The following is a 7,221-nucleotide window of genomic DNA, read 5'->3' as shown; positions in this document are numbered from 1 at the left end:
CTAATAGTGGACTCGTTCAGCTCCCTCTTGCTGTGTGTCATTGCCTAGATATTCTAGTTTTGTTTGGCAAAAATAACATATGCAGTGAAATATATAGTTTAGGTCTATGCTAATTTTGTTAATGTATTTTAGCAACAACAACAAACACATTTGCAAACGCGAGGGCTTTACTTTCCAGGAATAAGGTTTCCCTTAGTCGGGGTCTCAACTTACTGTTGAGAGTTAAAAGAGTAGAATACACAAAGTGCAATTTTCAAAATGTGGTTGTGCATCAGCAGTTTCTCTTATTAGGTCGGTCTCTGACAATCAAATCAAATTTTATTGGTCACATACACATGGTTAGCAGATGTTAATGTGAGTGTAGCGAAATGCTTGTGCTTCTAGTTCCGTCAGTGCAGTAATATATAACAAGCAATCTAACAATTCCCCATCCACACATAAATCTAAAGGGATGAAATAAGAATATGTACATGTAAATATATGGATGAATGATGGCCGAGCAGCATAGGCAAGGTGCAAAGATGGTATAAGGTACAGTATATACATATGAGATGAGTAAAGTAAGATATGTAAACATTATTAAAGTGGCATTGTAAAGTGGCCAGTGATTTGAGTCTCTATGTAGGCAGCAGCATATCTGAGTTAGTGATTGCTGTTTAGCAGTCTGATGGCCTTGAGGTAGAAGCTGTTTTTCAGTCTATTGGTCCCAGCTTTGATGCACCTGTACTGACCTCGCGTTCTGGGTGGTAGCGAGGTGAACACGCAGTGGCTCGGGTGGTTGTTGTCCTTGATGATCTTTTTGGCTTTCCTGTGACATCGGATGCTGTAGGTGTCTTGGAGAGCAGGTAGTTTGCCCCCGGAGTGATGCGTTGTTCAGACCGCACAACCTTCTGGAGAACCTTGTGGTTGAGGGGGGTGCATTTGCCGTACCAGGCGGTGATACAGCCCGACAGGATGCTCTCAATTGTGCATCTGTAAAAGTTTGTCAGGGTTTAGGTGACGACAAATTTCCTCAGCCTCCTGTCTGTGTGTGTTGACCATTTCAGTTTGCCTGTGCTGTGTACGCAGAGGAACTTAAACTTTCCACCTTCTTCACTACAGTCCTTTCAATGTGGATAGGGGTGGGGCTCCCTCTGCTGTTTCCTGAAGTCCACGTTCATCTCCTTTGTTTTGTTGAGGTTGAGTGAGGTTGTTTTCCTGACACCACACTCCGAGTGCCCTCACCTCCTCCCTGTCTCGTCGTTGTTGATAATCAAGCCCACTACTATTGTGTCGTCTGCAAACTTGATCATTGAGATGGAGGTGTGCATGGCCACACAGTCATGGGTGAACAGGGAATACAGGAGGGAGCTGAGCACCCACCCCGGTGGGGCCCCAATGTTGAGGGTCAGTGAAGTGGAGATGTTTCCTACCTTCACCACCTGGGGGCAGCCCATCAAAGTCCAGGACCCAATTGCACAGGGCAGGATTGAGAACCAGGGCCTCCAGCTTTATGATGAGCTTGGAGGGTACTATAGTGTTGAATGCTGAGCTGTAGTCAATGAACAGCATTCGTACATAGTTATTCCTCTTGTCCAGATGGAATTAACCATATTATCTAACAATGTTTCGATGGGTAAATCAGTCTAACCAGCTATGTAAACTTGCAGTAATCATGGCCAAAAACAGACCTGCATGCAGGGTAGCCTAGTGGTTAGAGCATTGGACTAGTAACCGGAAGGTTGCAAGTTCAAACCCCTGAGCTGACAAGGTACAAATCTGTCGTTCTGCCCCTGAACAGGCAGTTAACCCACTGTTCCTAGGCCATCATTGAAAATAAGAATTTGTTCTTAACTGACTTGCCTAGTTAAATAAAAAATAAATGTGCCCAGGGCCCCTGACCTCCAGGGGGGGCCCATTGATTTTGTTAGTCACTCTCCAAGATTTCATTAACACAGCATACAGTACCAGTTAAAAGTTTGGACACACCTACTCATTCCAGGGTTACTTAATTTTTTACTATTTTCTACATAGCAGAATAATAGTGAAGACATCAAAACTATGAAATAACACATGGAATCATGTAGTAAGCCACAAATCAACATGTGTTATTTGAGATTCTTCAAAGTAGCCACCCTTTGCCTTGATGACATCTTTGCACACATCTTTGCAATCTCTCAACCAGCTTCATGAGGTAGACACCTGCAATGGATTTTAATTAACAGGTGTGCCTTAAAAGTTCATGTGTGTGTAATCCTTCTTAATGCATTTGAGTCGATCAGTTGTGTTGTGACAAAGTAGGGGTGATATACAGAAGTTAGCCCTATTTGGTAAAAGACCAAGTCCATATTATGGCAAGAACAGCTCAAATAAGCAAAGAAAAACAGTCCATTCTTTCTTTAAGACATGCAGGTCAGGCACTGTCATTGGTGTAGGTCCGAGGCACATAGTCCATGGCAGTCCCGAGGCGCTCCAGGCACGGGTTGTGGTGGTGGAGCTTTGCTCCTACAGCCGAGAGGTCGGAATATCCTGCTGCTTCCTGTTTTCTTGGGTCGGTCATTCTATCACTGGTGTAGAGAGGAGTAGGCAGGAGGCAGTCGCAGGTTTAGAACTACTGAGTTTATTTAAGCACCATAGATCAAAGCTGGATGAATCCTAAATGCTGTTGTGCTCAAAATATATCTCCATAAACAAAAAGGCACAGGGCGATCCCAAAGTGCAAAATATAATATACTCAGGAAATAGTAGGAGAGATTCCTCTCAGGAAAACAAGTCATATTTACAATGACCAACAAAGACAAATGGCAGAGGGAGTATATAAAGAGTGGGGATTGGAACCAGGTGTATGTAATGATGACGAGACAGCCGGGGTTGATGAGTGAAGGGCGTTTGCCAGCAGTAGGTTCGGCAGTAGCTAGAAGGCCGGCGACGCTGAAAGCCTGAGCTGGACAGGAGGTGGAGCCAAAGCGAAGACTGGTGTAACAGTCAATCCAGAAAATTTCAAGAACTTTGAAAGTTTCTTCGAGTGCAGTCGCAAAAACCATCACGGACTATGATGAAACTGGCTCTCATGAGGACCGCCACAGGAAAGGAAGACCCAGAGTTACCTCTGCTGCCTTGGATAAATTCATTAGAGTTACCAGCCTCAGAAATTGCAGTCCAAGTAAATGCTTCACAGAGTGACGAGTGACAGACATCTCAACATCAACTGGAGGATCAGGCCTTCATGGTCGAATTGCTGCAAAGAAATCAATACTAAAGGACAACAATAAGTAGAAGAGACTTGCTTTGGCCAAGATACACAAGAAATGGACATTAGACCGGTGGAAATCTGTCCTTTGGTCTGATGAGTTCAAATGTGAGATTTTTAGTCCCAACTGCCGTGTCTTTGTGAGACGCAGAGTAGGGGAACGGTCGCTCTCCGCATGTGTGTTTCCCACTGTGAAGCATGGAGGAGGAGGTGTAATGTGCTTTGCTGGTGACACTGTCAGTGATTTATTTAGAATTCAAGGCACACTTAACCAGCATGGTTACCACAGCATTCTGCAGCAATATGCCATCCCATCTGGTTTGCGCTTAGTGGGACTATCATTTGTTTTTCAACAGGACAACACACCTCCAGGCTGTGCAAGGGCTATTTGACCAATAAGGAGAGTGATGGGGTGCTGCATCAGACGACCTGGCCTCCACAATCACCCAACCTCAACCCAATTGAGATGGTTTGGGATGAGTTGGACTGCAGAGTGAAGAAAAAGCAGCCAACAAGTGTTCAGCATATGTGGGAACTCCTTCAAGACTGTTGGAAAAGCATTCCAAGAGAAGCTGGTTGAGGGAATGCCAAGAGTGTGCAAATCTGTCATCAAGGCAAAGGGTGGCTACTTTGAAGAAGCACTTTTTTGGTTACTACATGATTCCATAAGTTTTTAATTCACAGTTTGGATGTCTTCACTATTATTCTACAATGTAGAAAATGGTCAAATAAAGAAAAACCCTTGACTGGTACTTTAAGTCTTGGCAAAATGGGTTGAGTTGCAGGAAACTAGCTATAAAACTGCTCAACTCCCCTCCGCCCTATAACAAAATATAAAGAATTGCAGAAAGCTTGCTTTAAAATTGCAACATTTTCTCTAATCCATATGGGAAAATGTGTAGAATTGCAGTTGTTGTTGTAAACCTATACAGGAATACAACCACATATGGTTGTTAATTAGAACTCAAAAACGAGGTATGCATTCAATTTCGACAGTCTAAGTTGCATGTCCTTTGAGTTCTTATTAACAACCATATGTGGTGGTATTCCTGTATAGGTTTACAACAACAACCAACAGCACTGATAGGCTCACGCCCCGATCACACCAATAGTGTCCCAGCATCATCTGGAGATGTGTGCAGCAACAGTTCAAAATTCTCCTTCTGCCTCCATTTCTGTCAAGCCATATACACGTAGTTCGACGAATACGTTCCATAAATCCAACGAACGCACCACACACAACTGCCTCTGCAATGCTGCAAGGCCAACACAGCGTTCCATTTGAAACATATACCAAAACGCCTTGACAATCGGTGTGATAGAGACGTAATGCAATCAGAAAGCGAAAGTGAAAATAGTCTTCTGTAGTTTCCTTCTAAACTTTTGTAACTTTAAAAGAGAAGAGAACATTCATACAAAGGTAGCCTACATCTCCCGAGCTAGAACATCAACCTTGGTAAGGCGATGTTTGAGATATTTTCCAATAGAACGTGTTAATTTGTGTGCGATTTGAATTCGTTTGGAATATAATCAGAATATGATCGAAAATCTGAGTGACGGAGTGGGATGGCTTTTTCCTGCCCTTGTAAACTGGCATAATGCAATGAACAGTGCGTAATTTGACAAATAAATGTGTGTTTGACTTGCATTGTATATTCATGTTCTTAACGACATTTAGCAGTTATGTAATGTCCTATACTGTAATCGGTAGAGAGAAACAACCTGGTTTCAGAGCATTTCATATTATTCTGCATGTATAAATCTGAGGGAATTCATTTACTGTGATATGTTATGTTTGGTATGGTTACATAAGACAAATGGTTACTTAAATTTGGCAAAAACTTAACCCGTTTAGATAACCCTTCACCCAATCCTAACCATAACCCTTTAACCTAACTCCTAAACTTTAAAACTTTTTTTTCACCTTTATTTAACTAGGCAAGTCAGTTAAGATTCTTATTTGCAATGACGGCCTACCCCGGACAATGCTGGGCCAAATGTGATACAGCCTGGATTTAGTTACAAAATTACAATTTAACCCTAACCGTAACTCCTAGTCTAGCTAATGTTCGAAAAACGACCTAATATTAGCCACCTAGCTAGAATTCGTAACATATCATACGTTTTGGAAATTTGTAACATATTGTAAGTTTAGCAAATCCATAACATATAATTCATTGTATTTCGTAACATATAATACGAAATGGACATACACAAATTAATACATACCATACAAAACACAACATATTGTACTAAATGGAGTGTCTCGGTTTACATACAGAATAATACAAAATGCTCCGAGACCAGGTTGAGAGACAATGCTTAACGTAGGCTGAGTAGATGTTTGTAGATCAAATCAGCAATCATATTCTGTCTACATGAGACGTGACTCAAATTGGCTGTATGCTGTCTCCATATCTGTATTCCTTGATAGGTCTAGGACTTCAGTCAACTTTACAAAATGAAATAGATCATGTTTTCCCTCATATTCAAAATGTTCTGTGTCTAATGACATAGAATGGCATCTGGTCCGGAATCTGGGTCTTCTTCTGGCCAACCCTTCAACATCTCAGCCAATAATGGGTCCAGTGTCAACGCTCCCATAATGACTGGTAACACCATTGGGGCAATCCATTATCATACAGGTGATGACGGGTAGTGTAAAATCTACACTTTTAACACAATGATTTTGCACAAAATAAATAAACTGAGAATTGCACTCATATGAGACAAAAGTTCAATTATTGACAAATATTGACATAAAACATTCACACTCAATCATACCAATCGTACCAATCGTACCAATCGTTCGAGCTTGCGCATACGGCAGCTAGAATGATTTCCATTTGACTCATCACTATCTCTATGGATATTTATTATAACAGTGAGTCCTCTTCTCTTGCAGGCTCTTTGTCTGCGGCACCCCAGCACACCAGCCCCTCCGGCCCCATGATGTCATCAGTTCATGATTTCCTGAAAACACACAAGAATGATCTGGAGAACAGGATGGGCAACCTTCGTCCCATCCTCAGCAATCTCATAGACCTTGGGGTTCTGAGTGAGGAGGATAGAGAGGAGATAGAGATCAAAACCACACGGACCAAGAAAAATGAAGCTCTGCTGACCATGGTTATTAACAAGGGGAAAACTGCACAGGAACATTTTTACCAGGCCCTGAAAAAAGCAGACCCTTACTTGGTGAAAGACCTAGAGGGATAAACTACCTCCTGATACACTGCCGTATCCATAATAGCCTATTCCATTCCGTTATGAAATAAGACCAAATGTTTACGAATAAATCATCCAAATTAGGATAGTTTATTTAAATTCCATTATAACATGATTTAGAAAGGTAATTCCAACGACACTATCTTATCTGTCATACCATGAATCAATAAACACGTTTTTTAAATTTTTTATTTATCTTTGTATGTTCTTGTGTCTAGGGTTGATGTGGCCCTAGCTGCACTGCAGATATATTTTGATTTGGTGTTACACTTTTTCACTACATGAACCTAGGCCTAATACTGGTCTCCTTCAGCTCCCTCCTGCTGTGTGTTGTTGCTTACGTTTTCTTGTCTTATTTGGCAATAATAATGTATGCTGTAGAAAGTATTCACACCTTTTGACTTTTTTCCACATGATCTTGTGTTCCAAAGTGGAATTAAAATGGATGTAATTGTAATTTTTGGTCAACGATCTACACAAAAGGCCAGGCAACAGCTCTCAGTTTAGAGACCTATATGTTTGTGTGGGCTCTGGTATGATTTCCAAACCGTAGGGATCAAGGTAAGGATCATCTTTGGTGACAAACAACCCCACTCTGTATAGAATTGGTCCCCATTTCAACACTTTAATAATGCCACTTTAATAATGTTTACATATCTTGCATTATACCATCTACTGCATCTTGCCTATGCCGCTCTGTCATTGCTCATCCATATATTTATATGTACATATTCTTATTCCTTTACTTAGATTTGTGTGTATTA

The 7,221-nt window shown here is 41.4% G+C and overlaps 1 long non-coding RNA gene across 1 annotated transcript; it reads left to right on the top strand.

Annotated features, from left to right (window-relative positions):
* Window positions 1-4,469: 4,469 nt before the first annotated feature.
* Window positions 4,470-6,644, top strand: LOC112219841. The gene is made up of 3 exons (XR_002948803.2): window positions 4,470-4,685; window positions 5,747-5,874; window positions 6,135-6,644. It is a non-coding gene; the product is annotated as an uncharacterized LOC112219841 (long non-coding RNA).
* Window positions 6,645-7,221: the final 577 nt, after the last annotated feature.

Source organism: Oncorhynchus tshawytscha, linkage group LG20, assembly GCF_018296145.1.
Source record: "Oncorhynchus tshawytscha isolate Ot180627B linkage group LG20, Otsh_v2.0, whole genome shotgun sequence".
NCBI lineage: Eukaryota > Metazoa > Chordata > Actinopteri > Salmoniformes > Salmonidae > Oncorhynchus > Oncorhynchus tshawytscha.
Note: the sequence above shows the minus strand (reverse complement) of the source record. Positions and strands in the feature narration are given on the sequence as shown.